General features: G+C 32.2%; 1 protein-coding gene and 1 long non-coding RNA gene across 6 annotated transcripts in view; one reads left to right on the top strand and one right to left on the bottom strand.

Annotated features, from left to right (window-relative positions):
* The window catches only part of EcR (Ecdysone receptor), a 431050-nt gene that overhangs the window by 110829 nt on the left and 293786 nt on the right, over positions 1 to 26435 (top strand). For 2 of the 5 annotated variants that reach the window (XM_088182131.1, XM_088182125.1), the window contains exon 1: positions 253 to 495. The exons of the other annotated variants lie outside the window; for them this stretch is intronic. The gene's annotated coding sequence lies outside the window, so the exon portion shown is untranslated. Of the gene's footprint in view, positions 1 to 252; positions 496 to 26435 lie in introns of those variants that run through there. 5 annotated transcript variants of the gene reach the window in all.
* Positions 14053 to 15463, bottom strand: LOC148236588 (uncharacterized). Its single transcript, XR_015808969.1, has 2 exons — positions 15223 to 15463; positions 14053 to 15122 (listed from the first exon to the last, which is right to left on the bottom strand). It is a non-coding gene; the product is annotated as an uncharacterized LOC148236588 (long non-coding RNA).

Genomic DNA, 26435 nt, shown 5'->3' on the forward strand with positions numbered 1-26435 from the left:
GTATTTTTCAGATACTCTAAATGTTGATCACACTTATTTATACATTTCCGATTAAATTTCGTTTCTCTCGACGAAAAGTGGGCCACAGGGCGCGCGCGATCATAAACATCCATTTATCACTCGCGGTTTCGAAATATGCCGCGTTCCGGACTTATCGGTCGCCCGCCATGATGCGTTCCGTGTGTGTTGTTTTGTCTGCCAGGGTTGGCAGCAGTGCGGCGCATGTGTGCAGCGGAACAACGCTGCACCGGTGCAGTCGGCCGGCGTCGCACAGCGGGCCGCACGCGTCCGTCGCGGACACTTTCCCTCTCGCCCGCGGGCCGCAGGCTGTCATCTCGCGTCTGTGTCACGTGACTACGCCGGCACGGTTGTCATTGCGGCCTGCGGATCGAGCGTCCCGTGCTACGATTGCAGCACCGCTTGTTTTCGTGTAGTGTCGGATTTTCAGTGCTACGATTTGACTATCTGGATATTTATTTTTCTCTGAATAAAACGGTAAGATTATGATTTATATGGCTGGCGGGCTTCCGTTCTTTAAGGATTAAACGTTTGATGGACTTTTAATCGCTTTGAGTTAAAGAGTCGTAAATCAATTTGTAATCGTTTGTGTTTTGTGTGTTGTAACTTTTTTCGTAACTCACGGATTCGTATTCTCAACTTGTTGTTTTGAATTCTATATACATACTCTATTTCAGTGGTTTGATTTGTATCGCTTTACCACAAAGATTGATTTATATCAATTAGTTTTGCCTTATTGCCAACTTAAAATATAGTAAAAACTATCTGAACTTTTTGGCATGATTTAAATGGTGTCAGCGCTTAAACGACTTCAATACCTCACTATTATTTTTTTGTAAGTTTTAAAAACAGTGATAATCTTCTTTAAAAAACTATTTTAAATACCGAATTATCTTACATATCAATGTCATTCTCAAATCTTATTTGACCAATTAATCATTGACTATCACACTTTAGGTAAATAGTATATGCGTATCCAATTATTGAATTTGATTAACATATTGATTGGGTTGCATTAGGTTATTTTTACATGCACACTAAGATGATTTAATAGTGTCCAAGTTTCAGAAATGACATACAGATTAAATAAACTGCGAAAATCATAATAAAAATACCCATTTGACAAGTATAGCTTGGCTCAACCAAAAAGACTTGGTTTCTATGTAATCTCAACCGTTCTTATGTATCAATATCATTCTTAAATATTATTTGACTGATTCAATATTGTCTATTACGCTTTAGGTAAATTATAAATTGGAATTATAAAAATAGTGGTGCATCGTTAGTCTACTTTTAAATACACACTCCTATGATTTAATAGTGTCCAAGTTCAAACGATGTTTAAATATGATTCTACATATATATATTCGCAGGCAAAATAAATACATTTTTACGACACACTGTGCGAAATACAGATTGTTTCAAATAGTAAGTGTAGTTTGGCGCAACCAAATAGACTTGTTTTTTTTATAATCTTAACAATCCTTACATATCAATGTCATTCTAAAATCTTATTCGATCAATTAAATATTGACACTTGATGTAAATTATAATAGTGTATTTAGTTATTGTATTTGATTATTGAAATGGTGGTGCTGCGCTAGACAATTTTAGCATGCACACTGCCATAATTTAATAGTGCCAAGACGTTTCTGTATTTATTCACAGGTTAAGAAAACTGAGAAAATCCTAATAATAAATACACATTTTAAATGCTTTTTGCGACCCACTTCGTAAATTACATATTGTTTTAAATATTAAGTATAATTTGGCACAACCAAATAGACTTGGTTTCTATGTAATTTTAACCGTCCATGTATATATATATGTATATCAATATTGACTATGTATTACGCTGTAGATAAATTGTAAAAGTTTATATCTTTACTGTATTTAATTATCAAAATGATTTAATCAAAACTTTTTGATAATTAATTGTAATCAATGGATATAATTTTTGTATTAAATAATTTATAGAGTGACTGTGATGCTCTATTTTTAAATGCACAATGAATTATATCAATAAGATTGACATATAATAAATTATTTAACTGTTATGAAATTAATGGACGTTCATACTTTGACCGACAAATGATAATTTAATTGATATGAGTTTTGATATTCTTAAATGACATATTCGACCTTTGATAAAATATCAAAACCATAATATAATTTATTAATACTATTAAAAACCTGTAGATATTATTGTGTTCAGAATCACTCCAAATCCATTGTGCAATTTTTCAACGCCATATGTTAACACATAAAGATAGATAACCCCAACCGAACCAAAGTAACCGGTATAGAGCAGACTCTAAATAAAATTATAATATCAACCCCTGTAGGTGTAACAGTTTTCCGTTTTACCGACAAACCCTCGCGTGCCCGATGCGGCGCGTTAATGCCCTTATGACGAGTCGTCAAAAGCATTTAGCTTAATTCATACGGCCGTATGTAATTACAGAAACGATATACAGTACACATATATGTACATGGATGTGTGACCCGCATGCTTCTTATTTATTTATTTTACGCCCGTCATCATGACTGACGTTCAACGCGCACCCCTCTAAATTTAGAATTGCATTGTGGCATTTTTTTTCACTTAGAACTCTTGTGACACACGATACAGTTAAAACTATATATCCGACTCTTCAGCTGGCCGTAAGTAAACAATGCGAAGATTAAAAAAGTGTACGGTATTTTTAGGGATACTGTATCTATTGATCTACCCTTGTTTCTGCCGCCCGCGCTGCGATAGATAAATTTGGTGAAATTCTGTTTCCCCTATCCCGTTTATTAGCGCGTGTCCACCCCCGATAGATGCATTCCCGAATGCGGGGGCCAAAAATAAAAGATGCATATACGCGTACGGAGCGTGCAGCCCTCCGTTTTTGGGGGTGTGTGGATCAATAGTCCGAATGCTGGCAGGTATCAGAGATACGAGCTGGGATAAACAGAAAAATCCGGAGGAAAACATACGAGATTAGCTCAAAAATATTTAGAATGTAATCATTTTTGTTGCAGTTCTTCTAAACTTTTTTTAGTGTTCTTTAGTAATGTATCAAATTAAACATTCAAACTTAATGGTTAGTGAATAAATTTTTCTCCATTGTCCTACCGTTCTTTCATATTTTAATAGAACATTTCCATGTCTCTAATAATTCATTAATACAATCATTTGTGTATTGTATAAAACTTTAGTTGCATATGAGTAAAGCTAGAGTGAATTAAGACCCAAATAAAAAAGTAACGCTTAGCAATATTCGTAACAATATAAACATACTATATTTTAAAATAAATAATTAAATACGTCTTAGTACGATAAGTCGCCATATTCGACTGTTGCACTTGTACATAGCACAATAATTGTGAAGTTTTAACGAATGCAGCATCTAATAAATACTTTATTGTCTCGATTATTCGGTCTATTGCTGGGGAGGAAGTGCACGTATAATTAAAAAACACGTGTAATCTGTCACTTTTTTTGCTTCCAAAATATGTATAATATATCTACAGTGTAGATACTCAATTTTTTTGCTTATTAGGAAAATCTGTGATTCTCGGTGCTTTTGAGAATCTCTTTTTATTTTTTGAATATCAGCTATTATATTCGAATCTTCTTTGGTTGATGTTAGAAGAACAAAAGTCAGCGACGTTTTGTGATCAATGTAATTCTTAGTATCCTATTTACTTATATTCTTCATCACTCCCTTCATCTTGTGTTTGAGTGACAAAAGCAACAATATCAGCATCATTCAAGCAATGAAAATCCGAATCACTTGCTTCAGTCTCTTTAGAATACAATACAAGGTTTTCATGTTAGGAAGAATCTTTCTCTACGATCAAACAAGTGTTATTGGCTTTTCTTTTGACTAAGATTGTGCTATTCCATGTATAGCATCCAATGTCAGTAATTTTTCCCCAGAAATTGATCAAGCCATCATCTACCTCAGTTTTTCAATATTACTAGTACGGAATTTTGTATTTTTATTGAAAAAATAAAAAAAACTGTCTCCGTCTTTTGTACGGATGGCATATTCAAAAATTTTGACGGATTTTATTAGATTTGTACATTTGTAATTATATTTCATATTTTATGTGAAAATGTGTTAAAATTATATGTTATAAAACATACACTTTTAGTATATCCAAGATGATTATTTTTACATCGAAATTGAATATACGAATTTGTTTCGTAAAATAAATTATATTATTATAATACATTATATAGTATGTACTTCTAGTTCTAACAGTTATGCCTTTATATAATATAAATAATAATTATTATTTATATTATATTGTTGTATCAATTAATGTAATATGATTATTACAAAAGAAGGAATAAAATTATCCAAATTGTAGTAGAAAATATTTTTTTGTACAGATAAAAACATTTCAAAAATTAAAAAATAATCACTCGGAGCTGAACCGAAAACCAAAATAAATGGTTTTTTTTTGGAACGAAAATCAAAAGTGAATCAATATATATATATATTTTAATTGAACCGGAATGAAAACCGAAATAAAAAAAATAACGGTTTATCACTAATTTATTTAAAGCACGGTTAATCCGCACTCGGATAATCGAGGTATTGGTTCAAAACCCATTTGGTTTTGAACCAATTCGTGCTCTTTTTTGGTTATAATAATGAACAGGAAGATTTTCAATTTCGGTCCCATTAAATGATCCAAATATTTAATTCATCCAATCGCCATAATTTACATTTTATGAGTTCCAGAAGTATTTTCGCAACACGTGATAATACGATTTTACTTGATTTTAAAATTAATTAAAAGAAATGTATTTATTTCAAGAACAGATAATCGAGAGTACACCGTACTACTATAATCTTGAACTATTTTTTGGTGAAGTATTGAAATTGGACTTAAGGAGTGTTTATGGACAACAATAGTGGGTCGAATTTAATCGTCCCAGAGATTAAAATAAACGCGAATTTGATTATTATTGTTGTTATGTTGAATCTAATTTGTAATAAGATGATCAATTGCTTCATTATAGATTAATAAATTCAATATTGGATAGTTATAAGAACAATCTAAAAGTATCACTAGCATTTTTATTTAATGCGAATAATACAGTCGCTGATTCTCAGAAACGTGATCTAATTATTGTCTGTGACACAATTGCTTAGCTGCAGTTGCATACAAGAGTGATGTAACTGACAGAAAAAAAACTCTGCAATATTTTTTCTACTCTTTAACATTGACCCGCGAACCGGCTAGTAGTGCGTCATTGTGGTTAAGAAGTCTACGACCTAAATATTATTATTTACTTTGAATTTTTATGCATTTAACAATTCATGTTTCCTTCTGCTGTCAATTCAGACTTTTAAATAGATAATATCCATTATCATAAAAATATTATTATCATTATTATCAAAATTAATAAACTTTCTTTGAAAAAAATGAGACTAGAAGTAATTCTGTCTACTTTCCTTCTGTTGATGGGATGTTAGTACATGTCGTTAAGAAACCTCTGTATGTTATTAGCTATAGTTGAATGTATTTCAGCTTATCTTTGGAACCGGATTGGTTAATTTTACCGCAAGCCACATCAGAAAGGACGCGCAACGTTTTCCTCATGGGATAGTTTATCCCTCCTGGTACACTTCTGTCCTGCTCTGGACATGAGTAACATAAAACGGGTCCTACATATACATTATGTGTGCGGGACGAGAGAGATGAAGAGAGAGAGGGACAGATCCGCTGTATTGGTAATTGGGTGTGGGTCAGACTGTCGGCCAGACTGGAATTGCATTAAGAGGCTTTTGTAAGAGAATTATGTAGGTGAGTGCGTGTTGTTAGGTAGGCGACAGAGAGCCGGTTTGCGATGGTGCATCTTCCGAATCGCAGCAACCACTCGCAACATTCCCTCTATACACCGACCGCATCTCTGCCCAACAACCAACGAGGATTACATTTGTGAATATATTATACATGCGTATATAAGGCTTTTTTGTTCATAACTACAGATAAAATCAATGATAAGTCTTTCATATATGATAAGACGATGAGATCAAGTATGACACATTGAAGGCTTTGAATAGTTTAATTCTTTCTATAAAAAGTTACCTCTTTAACCTCAAAAGATTGTAGGGAAGAATCTCAAATTCTCTTCTATAAATTCTACCATTGATTTATTTGTTAATGCTGTCAGAATCATTTGACGGATATTTTCCCACTAAGAATGGATCATGCAACTGCATTCCTATAATTTGCCAAAAATGTCATATGACAAAGACCTGAAAGACTGCGGTCAAATCGAGCTATTGACATGCTTTTTAAAGAGTTTTGTTATGGTGAAAAAATCAGGGCTTGGAGTCGTTACCAACTCAGACTCCGATTTTAACAATTTTCATAAGATTATTTTTGTCAAAAAATATTATCGTAATTTTTTTTTTGTATTTATACTTAACATATTTTTCATTCTGGATAATATACCTATTTTTCTACTAGTTTTGTCAATATTTAATTACAATTTAATACTTAAAATTTATTTTTGTAATTATGCGTCTACAGAAAAAAAACTCCTTCAGAACTCTCGCTTAGTGAATAAATTGAACGTTTCGGTTAAATTAACGTTAAGCATTTTAAAGAAACATTAATAATTCAGTGAGTTTACTTTTAAATTAGTATGAGGCTTTTATTCAGTCACAATCAAATTATCGAAATGCCAACCATGAAAAACCCTGTCGTATCAAATGTCGTTCCTTTTTAACAAATTAATCAAGCCATTACTTATATATATAAATAATAGTATTTATCAAATTTTTATTTTATATATTTTTATGGAAGATATGTTGTGTGCCGAATCAGTCGCAATTTAAGTATTGTTTAGCCATTTTTAGTCATTATAAGGTGCAAATAATTGTATTTGAGGTGTGGCACAGGCCCTCTGGAAGCATAGTCTCTGTGGTGCAGTTCTAGAGATGTCTTTGGTATTTACTTCTGGCGAAACTGTAGCATTTTGTGGGGACGCTGGACGTCTTTTGTGAAGCAGGTTCTTCAATAGAATTAGAAACCAGGGGCGTATATTCAGGGTGTGCTAGGTGTGCGGCGCACACCCGCAAAACCATCTAAAATATAAATTTAGAAATTTAGAAAATTTAGGGCATAAAGCGACATCATTTTGCATACAGTAGTATGCAAAATTTTAAAATTTTAATATGCAGTGTATAGTATGCATTGGTATTTGTCATTCGCTCTAAAAGTTTCCGCGCGACCGACACGCTATGTATTACTCATGTGGCGCGCCGACCTTGAGTGCGGCGGCCGACTAAAGTAAATTGTTCCGAGATTTAACGGCTGAAGTCGATCTGTCGGCTGGCAGCGCTCAGTAGTAAAATTGGTCTCGAATTTGGTGCGCGTACTTCAAAAACTCTTGCGTCCGTCGCTGCTTTTTTATTACATTATATCACAATAACAGGTCACTCATTTTTTATATTTTGGCGTAAAATAGTTTATTATCTTATTTACATATGATCAATATTTAATTTTCTATTCTAGATTATATTTTTTTATTTACCCCAATAATGATGAAGAATACTGTTGAAGATATTCTGAATAATCCATTTTCAAAAAGAAGTTATGAAATTAAATTGAAGATAATAAAAATTGCCAAACCACGTCCACCTCTTCCCAATTTATTTATGAAGCATAAAGACAATAAATGTGAATATACAAGACATTTTTCATTTTCATCATATGAACGAACTGAGTGGTTAACAGGCTGCGAACTTCGATCTAGATTGTTCTGTTGACCATGTTTATTGTTTTCCAAAGAAAGAAGCGTGTGGAATAAAAGTGGATTTGCTGACCTTAGTCATCTGATAACGGCACTGAAAAAACACAAAAAAGCGCAGTACACGTTCAATCATTTTTTTCTCTCAAAATGTTTGGAAAACAACGAATTGAAGTCATGATTGACGCTCAACATAAAGCTAATATAAGTCAACATAATGAACAAGTTAATAAAAATAGAGAAATATTAAAACGAATGATTGACGCAGTAGTATATCTAGGAAAACAAGAACAACCTTTTCGAGGCCACGATGAGTCTTGTAATTCACTAAACAAAGGAAATTACCTTGAATTTTTAAATGCACTTCGAGAATACGATTCTGTTTTGGATACTCATTTAAATACTGCAACGGTGTTTCGTGGTACTTCCCCATCCATACAGAATGACATAATTGAAGCAATTGGTGATGTTATTAAAGATCATATTAAGGAAGAAGTAAATTCAGCAAATTTTGTCGCTATTATTCTTGACGAAACTTCAGATATAATGACGAACTCACAGCTCTCGACAGTTTTGCGTTTTGTTTATGAAGGTAAAGTTTACGAGCGGTTTATTGGCTTTACAGACGTTAGCTCTGATGAAACAGACGATGGCTTATTTTGCCACGTTGTAAATATAATTGAAGAATTTCAAATTCAAGAAAAATTAGTTGGACAGACTTATGATGGGGCGAGTGTAATGAGTGGGCATATTAATGGTTTGCAAGCCAAAGTACTCGAAGCTTATCCATTGGCCATTTTTACACACTATGCTCATATGTTGAATTTAACATTACAACAAGGTCTTTCCAATATAAAAGTGTGCAAATCATTCTTTCAAACTTTAAATGGATTGTCTGCATTCTTTTCGAAATCTTCCAAACGAATAAATGCTTTACAAGAGTTTGTAGGTAGAAGACTTCCTTCTGTTACACCTACAAGATGGAATTACACATCACGGTTAAGTAACACAGTGCAAAAATACAGAAATGAATTTACGGACTTTTTTCGAGACGTCGTGAAAAATTGTGAACTATGGGACCCCGACACTAATAAAAGCACGAGATTTTCTTAGCTTTTTGGAAGATTTTGAAACAAGAAAACTTCTCCACATATTTTCAAACCTTTTTGGAAAAACTGATGTGTTATACAACATTTTACAATCCAAATCTTTTGACATATTATATTGCTGTAAGAAAGTTACCGAAATTTTGCAACAACTCAGACATGAACAGGAAAATAATTATGAAACATTATGGGATTCTTATGTAACGGAAGAAAATTATCCAAGACTGAGTAATGATTTGCTTGTTGAAGAAAAGCACGCGTTTAGCCAACTATTTAATACAATAGTTGATAATATATGTAAGCAAATTGAATACCGTTTTTCTTCAATGTCCAAATTGGAATATTTTCACCTTCTGGAGAAAGAATAATATGAGCAATATAAAGAAAAATTTCCAAATGAATTACTTACCAAACTGCAACAATTCTATGGAACATTATTTGATTATATAAGTTTAAAAAATGAGCTTGCTGTTGTTTATCATTTGCCTGAATTTGCAGAGAAATCTGTTCATGAGCTTGTACAATTTATGAACACAAATAATCTTGAGTCAGGTTTTCAGGAAATAGATAAATTAGGCAAACTAATATTAACTCTTCCAAGCAGTACTGCTTCAGCAGAACGTTCATTTTCTGCTCTGAAACATATTAATAATTGTTATCGAAGTACCCAAGGCCAAGAAAGGCTATGTGGCCTTAGCGTGATTTCAATAGAAAAAGGGATCCTTGTGGACATTAAAAAGAAGAGAACTTTTTATGACAGCGTGATAGAAAAATTTGTGATTAAAGAAAGAAGATTAGATTTTATATATAAATAATTATAATTTTATGTTTATTGGAAATTTGATATTTTTATATAATAATATTTTAGATTAGGTTTGATGTTTATTTATTTATTTATATATGGGAAAAAGCTGTAAGGCAGTTTAGGCATGCCAAAACCTCGGCTAATAAAAATGAAAAAATGTACGTTTTTTTAATTTTTTATAGCACACCCAATATTAACACCCACCGTACGCCACTGTTAGAAACCCAGTTTTTTTTAAGTAGTATTCATTGACTCACACCACTGTTTTTTTTCTCTTGGCTCTTATTTTTTCATCCCATGTATTTTTTAAACATTTTTTTATTAAAAAATAAAATAAAATTCATATTAAAAAACAATGAAAGTAGGAATGGGGCTGGCAGTTATTTCTAACTAAGCGGATTAAAAACGCTTCGGTTTGTTATATCCATTAACCATTTTAATTAATGAAGTAAGAACATATTAAAAATTCACTTTTAACAAAGACGAGAGAATCAATTATTCCCAAGGCGTTGCTACTACTAAAAGCGTTTATAATTATTATGTACATAGTGGAAATAAGTTAAAATAATTATAATAAAAAAAAACTTCCGCTTACAAAATTGCGTTTAATTATAAATTAAGGCTTTAATCATCGCTCTAGTAACTTGCTATACACGCGGATTAAACAAATGGCTTTAACAAGACTTGCCGAATTAACTATGTAAATGCGATTTTTCTCTCTGAGAAAATTCATAGTTTATTTTTTTTAATGAAGCTGTGCAAACAATTCGGTATGTATTGTATATAAATCAATCGGTTAGATAAGATTCTAGAATCTAGATATAATTTTTATTATTACCTTATTCGAGAACGGGTCATGTTGTTTGTATCGGTATTTGGGTCACCCACCTTTATCGTTCTTTGTTTTGTGCGGTGAAGCACTGATAACGCTTATCTGCCTGTTGCACCTCGTGTTTTTGTTGCTTATAAATGTATACAAGTGTATATAAATCTAAAACGAATAGATCGGCTCAGAGGTACTGTTAAATACATGTAGTATCACTATGGAAAAAATCGGTTATCCGATACCAATGATTCATCGTCGTTTTTGACATTGTTTCGGCACTAAAATGCGTTGAACTTTGCCAATTCGTCTCTCGCCAAGGTTATCTTATCTGACATTGAACGCGGTTCGCGGGTAATAAAAAAATGTGTGTTTTTTGTGCACTCAGTACTTGAATATCGGCGATAACAAGCAGCTTTATCAGTGAAAATGCATGCGGTTAGTGTCCTACGAAAGGTGATCGACCAGACTGATTTTAGTAGTGATTCGTTTAGGTGAAAATGTCACCTCTGTTAGTAATTCGTATTAGTCTTTGTTTACTGTAAAAATATACACCTAATTGCTTTTGATAAGATATGTGTCAAAGTAAATAAAACATATTTTTTTACTGTATGATGCATTCAAATTTATATAAAATTTTAATGATATTAAAAAATAATCATCAAATGACCTTTTGTCAATGAGTTTGCAAATATTCTTTTATTAAAATATGAATGCAACATTAATTATTCTTTAGAAATATTTTTTGTATTCACAATAAGATAATTTCTTTATCTTATTTGTTATTGTATTTTTAAATTTATGCCCAACTTATTTATTTATGAATTTTATATTAAACCATATTTTTTGTGTTTCAAGTAAAACAACATTTTTATCAACAATTTTTTCTCAGTTTATTGGATAAACATATAGTATATATACAAATATTCGCAGTAACATAATTCAAATAAAATAAACCGTAAATCTAGTTACGTGATTCAATAAAAATACAAATGGAAATATGTATACGCATGTGCCTAGAGATTGTATTTGATATATTTATTAGGAGCAAAGTGTTAACAGTTAGGTTGATTATATATTAATTAATTACTAAAGTAGTTTAATGATTGATGAAAAATACAATATTTTCAAAGATTAGTATATATTTATATAATATGAAATTCCGATTAGTTTTTAATAATGTATATTTGTTACCGCCATTTAGTAAAATATTTGATTTGTTTAGTTTCCGCGAAAAATACTAGACAATGCGCTAATTTTAATATAAAAAAGAGTAAGGGTCTTTTAATGTTTGATATATGTAAAGCTTTCAACACAATATGGCATGACGGTTTGATTCATAAGCTATACAAATACAAAATCCTTGACTATCTGTTACGTTTAATTGGCTCATATCTGAGAAGTAGAAGCTTTGTTGTTTCACTAAATAATGAACACTCAATACCGCGTGAAATTCCAGCTGGAGGCCCGTTTCTATTTATCTTGTATACAAACTTTATCCTAAAAATAAAAAAAAACACGTGTGTATCTATATACGCTGACGATATAGATTTTTTAACAAATGCTTACGGTCTTAAACCAATCGCAAAAAATACGAAAATATTTTTAAATTCTAAATAAATATTTTGAGAGGTGGAAAGCTGAAACTAATTATTTAAAAAAAACTCCGCCACCACATTTCTAAAATAATCAGAGCAGTAACGTAATTAATATAAAAAAAATAATAAACATATTTTAAAATTTTGCGCTAAAGGGTTTGCCGCCATTGCGGCCCCAATACCGATATTTAATAGAAAGAGCGCTCTTACTATAAAGAATAAAATTTTAATTTATAAACAATTAGTTTTAACCCATTTTAACACATACCTGCCCTGTGTGGAGTAACACTAGTAATACTAAGTTTTCTAAATTATAATTCATTTACACATTTTTTTACTAGAAAGTGCAAAAAATATTTATTAAGTATTTTAATTTTGGATTCATTAATCACCTTGATAACAACTTAAAAGCATTTAGCGAATCTAGGAACAATTTTACCTATTCTAGCGTCATTGACATATCCCATCTGCACTTTTTTCAGCACCCAAATCGCACAGAATTTGAGAAACCGTTTGTAATTTTAATCTATGAAAATAATTGTAGCTATACTGAATGAGAACTGTATTAACCATTAGCGGACGAAAAGTATAATAAATAATATCTGTGTAATGGCTGGACTTCAAACCTTATAAATACATGTTTTCGGATACAGTATTTATTCTTCATTTGTGGCTCCTTTTATAATACTAAAAAATTGAATAAAACATATTTTAACCTTTTATTACTAGATTAAATAATATATAATTGTATTCATATGCCATTGCAAAATATTTGTAAATATTTATTACAGGTTTAAATAAAACACGGGGTACTAACGTCCCCCACTTCGCTCAGGTTAATTTTATTACACCACTTTGTTTCTCCCTTTGTATAGAATAAATCAAGTACCGAGCAAACCTTGCATTTAGCAGGACTTAAAAGGCATTGTTTCAACTATGTTTTTTTTACTAGCTTTTTATTTTTACTTTCGGAATATTCTTTGTTTATGATTGATTTTGACAGTAATTTGGTGACAATGGTTAAAAGTAAACCACAATATCTTTTTATTAGCTGTTTACTGCTTTGAACATCAGTAGCGTGTATTCTGTATACTTCACAAATGTTTTCAATAAAATCTAAATATGATTAAAACATTTAAACAATTTCTAATTATCGATTTTTTTAAATCATATAAGTCAAACTTCTGATCGAAACTAAAGAATTTATGAAAATATATTCCTCCATATACACAGAATATTAATTAAAACATGTAAACAGATTTTTTACTTTGACTTCAAAAATAATATCTTGTACAATAATTTCCCACCAAAATCACCAAAGCACGCCCTTGGTCGGTTGGAGGCTTCGAAGTTTGAGGTCCGCACCTCAATATACATAATACGTAGGCAGGGTCCAGACGTGCATATAAAATGCAAGTGCAGCCAATCACGTGATCAAGGCCCAAGGTCGGCCGCTTGCACTCTGCAACGTTGCACGGCTGGACCGCTATTGATCAACCGCCTCAGCATAGCTCTTACCATACACGAAACCGCAGATATTCAATATTTACGTAACCACTGAAACCTTTACATTTTCGTGGCGCTGAATGGAATTGGCCAAAGTTTTCCCCGGAAAAACGGCATAAAAGCCTTTATGATTCTGGAAAAGTTCAAGATTTTTATTTTGAATTCAACGGTATATAAATAATGTTTAGATAACATATTTTGCGGTGCTAATGCAATGAAAAAATTGAGCACAAGTCATATTTTCACTCAAAAGCAATAAAGCAAGTGTAATAATCCGATTTAAGAGCTAAGAAATGTAGTAAAGCACCGGATGATGAGCAGTAGAATAAAAAAAATCCGCACTGGTATAGATTTTTAATAAATACCCTGCAGTGACGCTTTTGTTTTGTTATATAAAATAAATAATAGAATAGTTTTAATTAATTATATTTTATTTTTGAGTTATAATTTTTTACATAGTTTGTACCAAAATTATACGTATTTTTTAGGCTTAGTGCTTAAGCTTGTATATATAAATTAATTATTAAAATACTTCAATTAAAGGAGCGAGTATCACTGTGTATTACATTATAATAGCATTTAATCTATTTTTCAACATAACCACCAGCAACCATAATGCATTTAGTGACTTGTTTTTCCGCACCCAATGTGCGAAACATACAAAAAAAACAGTAACCGTTTTATAAATAAAACAGTCTTTTACATTTTTTTACATTTACAACGGATGATCCTCCACTGCTATTTAATTTATAAACATCCCATTTTCTTTTCGTTACTATAATAACAAATTATTGCTTATTTCCTCACTGTGGGACTATAATATATCAATATCCTTCCATAAAAAAATATCAAACTGCAAGGCCAGATCTTTTCCTTCAAATAGTTCTAGGCAGTTCCTAATATAATAAATTAGATCTTTATCTATGTATTCATTCTCTAAATAGCAATTTAAAACGCGAAATCTAACATCTTTCAACGTCTTTTTATCTGATTTTGTTTCTCATTATTTATGACCATCGTAATGATCTCGCCGCAATATGGTAGCAATAATAATTAAGTTTTTGCCTCAGATACCTCACGTTGAATAGCACTGGGTTAATGATACCCTATCTGGTTATAAATTGCGCTTATTGTCGGACACAGATTGGTCTAAAAAAATCGTCATGGAATTAGTCGACTTGTCGTAATGCGATTATAATAGCTTTTCGCTCCCGTGGTCGTCATGTCGCTCATCATGCCCGCTGGTATTAATTCCGCTTTTTCCGAGAAGTTTCACAGGCTTACGAGGAGATCTCATGATGCGAAATCGTCCGAAGGATATTTGTGCGTGCTCTTACGTGTTAACGGACCGGTGGGTAGTTTACGTTTGACTTGAACTCGTCTCGAGTAATCGTAGCGTTTAATCTCTATAAATTCTTTGACATTGAGAAGGTGATTCAGATCATGCGATGAAAAAAGCGTATATCTATAATTACTAGAAAATTAATTCATCATAGCGAATCTGGAATAAAGGTAAATTGGAAAATTCTAAATTACCGTCTCTGTATATATATGTATGTATGTATGTACTTACATATAATAATTACTGTACACATGTCCACAAAAATTATCTTGAGGTAGCTTATGATGTGAAAAATGATTTTTCCAGAAGTCTTTGAGGGTAAGATTTGTTCCTTTGGTCACTTCAAAGCATCGTTGATTATAGTAAAGGTATTGGGAGGGAAATATTGATCCTTATGAATTCGAAATCCTCCAGTAAGTCGCCCTCAAGGTCTGCAGGATGGAAAATTATTTTACAAAATGTATGTTTATACTGCAAGAAGAATCATTAGCTCAGTTAGAGAGAGAGAGAGAGTAGACACAATACATACTGCTCACATTGTAAGACGTCGCTCGTTTATCAAGTCAAAATTGCGAAACACTTGTAAACTAAGTTAGTCGCAATCAAAAATTCCACTGTATAGTGAAATTTAATAATTTTCAGTTTATAAAACTATAAACAGAAATATTGTCCACGTAAAAGTTCAAATTCAATGTCAAGATTATTTGTAGATTATTCTTTTTGAGAAGAGTTAGGAATTAAGTTAATATAAAATAGCCACTGAATAAGGTTTAAAGGTAAATGTTATACCTATATATGTCTATATTATTTTTTTTAATATTTTTAATTAAACTTTAAATATCCTCCTAGTCCATACCCAATCTCACAATTATCGGCACGTGATAAACGAGGATCGCGCGTAACCGCAAAACGACTATGGAAAGTGCGCTCTCTCGCGGTCAACGTGTGCAAGAATGAAATAAAAAAACGACTATGGACGGTTCATCGGTCGTAGTAATTTTTTTTTATTGTTCGCGTTTGGCATAGTTAGAGTTCGCGTGGGCTCGTTCTCGAGTGTCTTGGCATGGACAGTACACCGATCGTCGCTTACCTGCCCACCACCCGCTGGGCATTGGGCTGCCGGTAAATTTAGAATTCAGTTGCTGGGGATTTTACTAAATTTTCTGAGAAAGAAGTTTCAAAGATGTCTGCTTAGATTCCTCAAACTCATTTACATTCAAATAAAGATCAGCGGACTGACAGCTGCCGGTTAATTTATGTATACAGTAATATGCCTTTCAATTTTTCATGTGAAAATAATCAGTGTGATATGGCTGCTAATCAAGGGTTACAAACATACGTTTGTCTATATAAAATTACGTAATTGTGCACTGTCCACAATTTAAAAAAACTTTATTTTAATATACTTAAAACATAATACTTTTGTATGTTCTGCGGACAGTATTTTAAAAGACTGTAAAAAGTATATTCAACGTTACGAGCGTGTATATATCGACAGTAGTCAGCCAGATTCAATCCTTTCCCGGAAACTGGTTATTAATAAATAATTGAGAAGATTCTGAAACCTGTTTAAAATACTTGCATGTACCGTATTTCATCGATAATATGATTTATGTTTTCCTTATTTTTGTGTTTCTGAATTTATGGTGCGTTTTACAATCGCTACAAGTACTCTTAACCGTTTGAATGCCGTAAGGACGCCGGTGTCCGTTCCTATTTTTGTATTTTTTCCCCTCTTATTACTTACTTGTGTAAACTGGATTTAATTTTGTTCCTATAATAAATAGTGGTTCACACAAAAAAATTAAATTTTCGGATTTTTAAAAAAAAATATATTTATAAAATCATCTGTATTTGCCAAAAAAATGCTCGACATTCTTAGCATACATCGCCTAATTTCGCTTGACACTAAAAGGGTTAAAAAATAAATGCTGCATCAATAACGCTTGTTATAGTGTAGAATACGAAGCTTATGGGAAAACGTAAATATCAATGAATGATGTTACAGAAATGCATTTTATTGCTAATTACAATATCAATGACATTTTATACTTGATAAAGTCCCCCAGAGATTTATGAATGTGCTGCTAAATTAATATTAATATTTTATTATCAAAATATCAGTTTTAGTTAAAAAATTTAAATAGCTGTTGCCAAATTTAACACATTGAATACCGTGTGCATAAATTGGTGCGTTTCAGAAACCGTGGGTTGCGTCCGTGTGCACAAATTTATGCGTTTCGTCAAAATCGTATTAGTATTTACAACTCGTCGACAAGTAGGGATTATTGTCCCCAATGGATATTATTTACATTAACAAACACAAAAAGACAAGTGCAGTGTTGCCAAATCTTTACCGATTCAAATATAATGGTCATTTAAATTTTTATATTAAAAACACACATATTAAATCATGTATTTACCATTTACCGTAACGTATTTATTTTACTAATATTATATTAACTAAACTAGTTTAAAAAATTGATCGCATACACATACAGATTTTTTCTTTGAATATATCCTACATATTATATATTCGTAATAGTGAAATAGGTTACCATAAAACTCTAAAACGCGTACCAATAAAATAAAAATCTATTTAAATAATTTTTAACACTTGACAGTCAAAATACGCGGTGATATTCACACGGCACCCAACCGTGCAACTTTAACATTTTATTTTATATTTGTACAATGTAACAGACAGATAGATTTCTTTGAACTACTAACAAATACAACGAAAAAAGCACATTCACCTTCAATAAAGATACACACTCGTTTTATTATTATTATACATATTATGTATTCCAATACTAATGAAATTTTAATTTTAATATTTATTTGTGTGTGGTGTGGACTCGCTGTCATTATAAAATACGGGGGTTTAATTTTAGGATTAGTATATTTTCAAACTATTGCCATAATTAATAGTAAAGCTAACCATTGTTTTAAGTCCGAGACTATAACATCTGTACATTTTCACACTGAAGTTACGCATTTGCGGTGATTTTTCTCCCGATATTGGTTTGTCTCTTCTGATATTATCTGGAGCAAATCATCGCCAATAAACTGACACACCTTCCTGGAGGGTCATATTCTAATCAAACCAATGTCGCATCGGGGATATTTTCTTCTGAATAATCTTTGAACATTTTAATTACAACTTAAAAGTCGGTAAGAAATCTCTCAATACTGATCATATATTATCACAAAATGTTTAAACCCAAACCTAACTTAAACCAATTAACCATTATACCGTTATTGTATTACTTTAGGTTTGGGTTTGAACAACAAATGGACGTTTCGCAACTGCTAAATTTAAGTGTGGTAACTGTGCTAAAAAACAAGTTTAGCCTACAAATGTTTTCTAGTAGCGGCCAGAAAATAACTAAAATATCCGAGGTACAGTACTAAACCAAAAACCTCAATATTGGCTACATGCATAGCGTCTACTTGATTAAAGCAAGTACAGCATTCTTATTGATCAGCAATGACATAAAAATGCAAATTTCGAATGAAATGTCGCCGTTGCTTATAATTTTCATTATTATGTTTCTTTGGATATATATTTAATAATTTTAGTCCCTTTTCTATCACTTTCGGTCTTCGAACGTATTCATATTAATCCCTAATCTGAGATTTACAGACAATACTTGAATCTACACATACCACCGGTTGGGAGTCACTGAAGTAGCTCATTGTTATTGATATATGATACCTGAGAAACTGAGATCAAAACATGTAACGATGTATCGACATTTTTTTTAACTGTCAACAGTATCGTGCGAATATCGCCGCGCAAATCGACCGTAAAGTGTTAAAAATAAAAAAATATTGTAGAGGTCATTTGCTGTTTTAATAATGAGTAAAAGTATTTAATCATCATTTTATTTCAATCTGTATCATTTTTATTTTTAAAATATGTATGTTACGTGATTCTAAACATATATTTAATTTTCATTTTATTGGTAGCGCTCCACAGTTTAACGTTTATTGATTTTACCATCGCGAATATAAAGAAATAATCATTATAAAACTGTATTTTAAATTTGGTGTTAAAAACTTAGGACGGTTTAAAATATAAGTAAAGGTTCTAATTTTTGGCTGCATTTTTAGGAATAATGACATGTATGAAAAAATTTAATGATGCTTTACAAAGATGCGTTACTTAACACTTTTGCTCGTGATAGAAATTTACAAATTATAAAAAAAATCTCTTGAACACTATTTTACCATACCATCAGTATTCCACTAAGAATCGGCACCAATAATGCATAAAATAATCTCAATAAGTAAATAATAATATAATATAAATACATATAAAATTATTCAGAAGAAATTCTGAACACATAACTAGAGACCAGAATATTCAGACATTTTATCAGTCGTCCAGCGCGTCGCTCATGTTTTCGTAGTCGCCGGTGACTCTCTATGATATAAAACAGCGTGGTATATTTTTATTATATGATCTTCGAAGTGTATCTGTTTTTTTCTATCGCCTGCTCTTTTCACATGGTTAGTGTCATCAGTCCATGCAAATAGTTTGCTTTTTGCCAGGTTTGCGAATATTGAAATAATTTATAGATATTTTAAGAACTTATTTTTATGAAGGTAATATTGACATGTTGGGAGAAAAGTGGCATTATTTGTTTACACTTTCGGTGTAAAATCATTGATATATTCCTTTGAGCCTAGTGTTGTTGACAATAACTTGGTCTTTAGTGATTTATTTACTGATTTGGAAAAAGGTTTTTTCATACTTTTAGACCCTTCAGTGTATGCTTGACTCTATGTGTTATAATCTTAGTTAAACATATTGCAAACAATTCCTTATATATGTATGTATATACATTGCCCAATATTTTTGAAAGCTTACTGTTAACAATCGCGTACCATCTACGTGAATGTTGATTATTGTCTCCATTTTCAATTTAAACACGTGTTATATCTCCAGCTATTGTTTGCACCCCCTTAAATTATTCATTAGATCCGTTCTCTATGATTGATGACGATGCTCTGCCGACAGATTACCGAAACTCGAAGCCGGTCTTACTCGCAAAACGGATGATACCTTATACGGAATATCCGAAGATGAGGTCCGGAGATACCGAAACCGACCAAACAACCAACCACCCCGCTTAGTTTGCTTGACCTCTACACCCACATTCTGCTGACACGGCGTAAAATATATGACGCTCCCCGCCAAGCCATAATACAAAATGCACAACGTACGTCATCAATAATAATGAAGCCTCTTCTTTTCTTTGGAAACCCTTTGTTGCTAAGGTGGTTTATCTCTACTTGTTTTTTTAATCTTCTTTGTGTCTCGCGTTATTTTCGCTTAGCATAATTTTAAAATCACAATCGTTGCGAACACGCGCCGATGGCGCGAATGCTATCTCGTGTGGAATTTTCGTGTCGATTCACAAAAGTAAAAAATATGTGCTGAAGATTCGCGATAGGTTAACAGACGATACAATGTGTGCTTTGTCGATCAGTAATTTTATTTTACTTATTATGCATTCTATTTAATTATAATGTATTCAGTGATACATCAGCATTTGACATATTGTATGCAGCAATGACGGCTTCAAACGCAGTGCTGCTCAAATATGCCTCACGTAAAAAAAATAAAATATTTTCATATTTATTTTATTTGAATAGTTATTAGATTTTTTTTCAGAATTTACACTTCTTGATGTAGTTTATACAGTTTTTAAAGAAGTTGCTCAACACGTATGCGTGTGAAATACAATGCATTTTTCGGATTTTTAAAGCTTTTTAATGGGTTTTGAAAGTTTGTGGTTATTGTGCATTTCTGGGTGTCCTGCGTGATTTGTAATTTTTTTATTTCGTTACCATTTTATATAAAATATCTATCTTTCATTGTTTATAGCCAGATATTATCATTTGCGAGAATTTTTCCTAATTACAAATTATCTGCAATTTCATCGGCATACTTAATCTGATTTCAAATAATATGTCGTTTAAGTTAGTTTCTGCTCCTTATAGAAGTAAAAGAGCAAAAGAGAGTCACGAGATCTATGTATTAATTTCATATTCTTATTAAAATCTTACTAACGTTTCCCAAACTTTTATCATTTTAATATGAAACGAAAAGTACATATAACATAAAAAGCATTTAAAATTAAAAAAATGTTCAAGCATGTTTAGTTTTTTATTGTTATGTTTCACTGCTTTACGATTTCTAAAAATCACCTTTTGACATTACCTAGGTCAACGATCTTCCTAAATTGATGTTTACTTCTGCTATCTAAAAAAAATCATTTTGATTATTTACAATTCTCAACTCGCTAAGCGTTTGCATGCATCTGTTTTAACACTTGCAGACTTGCTAATAGATTCGATTTTATGTTGTGTCTGACTGTAATATATTATTTTTTGCTTCAAAACAATACACAGACTTAATTATGCGTTCTGTTTGTATATCTGTTTTTTTTTTGACGAATCTGTTTTGAAAAGTTCGACGTTTCACCTCTGACCGTCTGTGTTTATCTTTTCTTTTGTGCTGAAGGTTTTGCATCGCTTTTTGCATGACATTGCAACGGTCACCTTCGCGATCATATTATGACATCTCTCCATTTTTTTTAATCATATTTGTTTCGCCGCACTTAAAAAGCAGATTTAATCACTATGACAATGCAAGTAATCGGTTGATTTTTTTACGTTACGTAGAACATTGTCGGGGATATTGTTTAACCGGGCATTGCCCATTAAACCGCAGCAGTCAGGATAAACATAACGCGAGAGAAACCTAACAAGGCTTTAGTGCATATTGCTGTCTTCACCTGTGTCATCATTATTTTTTTTTAATTATTTGGAATCGTCCGATAAAATTTTACGATACACATAAAATATTCATGAACATCGAAGCTAACAAAGAAAATTCGCATGTGTGTACTAATTTTTGTACTAGTATGAGAACGATCCTAAGTTTTTGTTTGAACCGAGCATATACAAGTGCTTCTCGGTTTATATTCGATTTGCCTCTTTAAACAAATTCCAACAGAGGACAAGCAAACAAACTCTCGGCTTGGATTTATTTTATTGGCACAAACAGCAAACTTGTTGACTTTTTTAATAAAAGTCTAACGAATGATGAATTTGATCCATGTTAATTTTTATGAGCCTAACTAATTTGTGATTGTATTTATATTTCATATATTTTTAAAACATGCATGACGCGTCTTATTATTTAGGAAATTGTACAATGGTGCATCGTTAGTGTGCGCAGGTAAAAGGTTAAAAAATATGTCGTTACGTAAGATCTGTCACGCCATAAGAAAGCCAATGAAGAAACTTCATTACAAGAGTTTAGTGAAAGTGTTTCTCGAACGACTCGGTGTGATTTTGTTTGCCTAGAAAACATCTAACTAGCCGTATAGAGATGAATTGAAAACGGATACTGTGTTATTTAAATAGCGGTATGAAATTATCATTAATTAACCGTTTGCGGGTTAAAGTAAGTTAATAGTCATTTAACGGTGGCATTTATAAAAGTAGAACTTGACTTTATATTTTATTTATTCATCCAATCAACCGTTTATTAAATTATACCAATAATAATTAATAAGTATCGCTGCTGCTGTGTACAATTCATGACTTATGCATCATCTTTATTGTGCTTTCATAAAATTATTAGAGGTCATTATAACCACGCTCTTGTATGTATGCATACGTATGTTTTCTCGTGAAAGAATAAAAGAACGTCGTTATTATCGATTATAGCACTTATTATACGAACCAAGATAAGTAATAGGTTAAAATTGTGAATGGAATTCAATGTATGAATATATGGACTTATACCACTTTCAAAAACAACGGCTCATGTTGTGAATACTTTCACAAAAACTGTACTTAAATAATCGTTTGAACGCGATTAAATATTCATAAGCCGAGAATCCAAATAATTTTGAATTTTGATCAATAAGAAAAAAGCTAAGATATTAACTTTAACGCAGTCATCGTTCTATACATCTGGGTATATTTTTATGTTTGCTTTTAACTTCGCATAAGTAGTAGAACAAAACACATTTATTTAGAATACGGGACGTCCCAGAAATATCCCGTATTGATTATTAATGTGAAACAGCATTATCCAATCTTTCATAATTATAAAACACGATGCGAAATTTGATATAATAATAGGATTTTACTAACATAAAATGTTGTTTCGCAATGTAGTGTTCTTGAAAAAAAAGCTATGAAATTGCAGAATGCCAGAGTACACTGTACGAGAGTTTTTGCCCTTTCTATAGACAGCTTTTATGTTTTATTATTTTCATACAGATATTGAGCCACGTAGGGAAAATTCTTATGATTTTACTCACTTATTTCAGCAAAGGTAATGACGATATACAATATATGTACATAATTACTAGTATATATGTAAGTGTAATCGATCGTTCACATTATCACGAGCACCGGATTTTATTGTCTTTGACGTGATTTATGCAAAGTGTGATTTTTTGGTTTTTAGTCGTTAAATTGCACATCGTGGCTGTCGTAGTGTGAACGATCGGTATTTCTCATATTTTAGAAAAACTTTCTACTGACTAATAAATATACGCCACATGTTTTTAATCATCTTGCTTCTTGTGTATGCGTTTATCGCCAGTCTTCTCGCACCCATTCCTCTCGAAACGGCTAAACTAAACAAAGTACGCCGCGCACCGAGCAACCCGTCAGCGGTTATCGACGTTTCCCGTCCCCGCCAGATGGCGCAACGATTCTTCGGTTGTCCCAGGTCACGGTTGTGGGGCTGGCGGGCGGTCGCGGGACGCAGGCGTACGGGCGCCGTACGCATACACGCGCGCGATCACACGTGCCGAAGCACGGACGCGGCGGCTGGGACCACGTGTGGGACGAGCCAGGCTCGCCCCGTGTAAAACACAGCCCGGCGAAGTAGTACAACAGTGTGTCATACTGCGAAGAAGGAGGCGGAGGAGGCGCGTTCGATCTTTTTGCGACGCCGGGCATGCGTACTGCTGCAGCGAGATTCTAGACGCACGCAGGTGTGTGTGCAGGGTGCCTTATAAGCGCCGGGCACGTGCGCCCATGATGCTGGTTTATAAATAGATTTTTGATGGGGTGCTTGTATCTTGATTTTTCTTCTCAGGATTTTTTTTACGAGAGTGGGAAAGGGAGGGACATTTTAATGTATGGTCGATTTTTGAACCCAGATATAAGGTGATCCACCATTAACCCTCAACCAGATAGGTATTGTTGCCAAGGTCTTCAAGTCTTCTAATTACACTGGCCAACAAAGATTTTGTAACTAGGATTTTGATGACTGGTTTGGTCAATATTCGGCAACATGGTCTAAAACTGATCACCGACGAACTGGTGGATCTGTTAGATTTGATCAAGTCATATTGTGAATGACTCAAAACAAAGTTTTTCGGTGAGACTAAAAAAAACAAAATACAAGTAGGTCAATTTTATTAGTAGTTAACCTAAAAAATAAAATGTTTGATTATAATTTATTGATTCAAACGTCGTAAAAGTATTGTTCTGTTCTTTTATTCAATAGCCAACGCGTGTTGAGTTTCCGATTGCCTAATTTTTGGGTTTTAAGGTCGAAGGGATGTAACTTGGCAGTAAAAATAGCCACCGGAAAAGCTAGTAGCAGTTTATTTCATAAGTATTATATACATATGTATATAAATTATCACATGTATATAGAAATTCAGATGCCGTTATCAGGTTGTTAAATAGCTAGTTGTGGGTTGTGGAGAATTATTGTCGGCTATGATCTTTCGTAATGTGTTCTTACGATTCGCTGATGTGTCTACTGTAGTGATTTTTTTCTGAAGCTTCTTCCTTCTTTTGCTTGTCTGCTCTTTTGTGACTAAGTGTCACATATTTTGTAATACTGGTTTGAGATGCAGATGAGGATATGGCGGGTCAATTGCATCGCTTCTTTGATGCAGTGAAAATTTGGACAGAAAAATGCATGTCATTTAATGAAAAACTATACATTTTAATAAAATCAAAATATTAAAAAGAAACAACTTTTGCTCCCTCCATCCGTGAAAAGTCTGAATCTGTGATTCATAACCAGAAATTATTGGGTAATCTTTCAAAAAAATCTAAAAATCTATCATGAAAATATTTTTTTAAATATGTCATTACAGTGAAATCATATCGAAATACATTTTTAACAGTAGATATATATTTTTATCAGTAAAAATAAAATTTATTTGGCATGTGCTAGTAAAATTATATGATTTCAACTTTTCCATACGTAGTACTAATTTATATGTATACGCTTACATACTTATCATTATTTATTTACGTGCGATGTATAAATATTAGTGATTAAGTAAAGATATACTTCCACTAGTGAAGGCCAAATTTTATATCAGTGGATATATATTTCAATTAGCGAAAATATAGTTTAACTGATAGGCGCTAATATGCTGCTCTAAAATGTCCATGAATCTCAATTTGACAGTTGCGAAACGTCCATTTGCTGTTCAAACCTAAACATAACCTACACAAATTAACCAAACCCAACATGCCCAATGAAAGTTTTAGAACTTTCATTAGATCAAGTCTAAAATACAAACTAAGCCAACTCAACTCTCAAACATCGCATCTCGTATATTGCTCCATAGTTTGTCTGCACACTATGTTTTTAAAATATTAGACTATGTTAAAATATGATAGCTATCCTTACCGATAATAATACGAACTTCTGATATAAGAGTGTTGATAAAAGTATATTCAAACCGAATATACTTTGATCAACAATTGAATTGGTCAAAATTCGGCTTAGCTGTGCTTCATTCGATCCTCACTTATTTTAAGTCGTAAAATTGTTATAAATATGAACGCTAGATAGCCGAGCGTAGATTCTAAACAAGGACGTCATTCCTAGGTTCGTGAAATATTCCAATCATTAATGCAATTGCTTAGTCCCGAGATATCTCTTTCATTGTTTTTCTTTTAGTTTGCTTGAAATTGCCATAATGATAAATTGCGCAGGTGGTTGAAAACTCACATATTTTTTTCTATATATATATATAAGCCACATCTTTTTGCTTTAAATACATGACATGATTTTAAATTCGTATTGATTTTAAAGATACAAAATCAATATCAGTCATTGAGAAAGACCACAGCTGCACAATATTAACTCGGAAGTATGGGTAATTTCTGAAACTTCGTACATCACAAAGTGTTTTTTCTGTATTATTTTATTTATCGAACATAAAAATAAGTAGGTTAATTCCACAAAACAGAAAAGTGCACATTTTGGTTCTTAATTATGCAGCGGTATGTTTTTGGTGATTTTAGAATATTTTACTATAAATATTAACGAATACGTAGTTGAGAAAATATTCATTATTAAAAACGTAAGCAGTAGTCTCTAAACATGTAAAAACATATGTTATTATTTGTCTAAACTTTAGACAAATAATAACTTTTAGACTCTAAAGCCTTATT

This window comes from Plectrocnemia conspersa, unplaced genomic scaffold, assembly GCF_051122295.1.
Source record: "Plectrocnemia conspersa isolate PC_06_02 unplaced genomic scaffold, ASM5112229v1 ptg000003l, whole genome shotgun sequence".
Lineage (NCBI taxonomy): Eukaryota > Metazoa > Arthropoda > Insecta > Trichoptera > Polycentropodidae > Plectrocnemia > Plectrocnemia conspersa.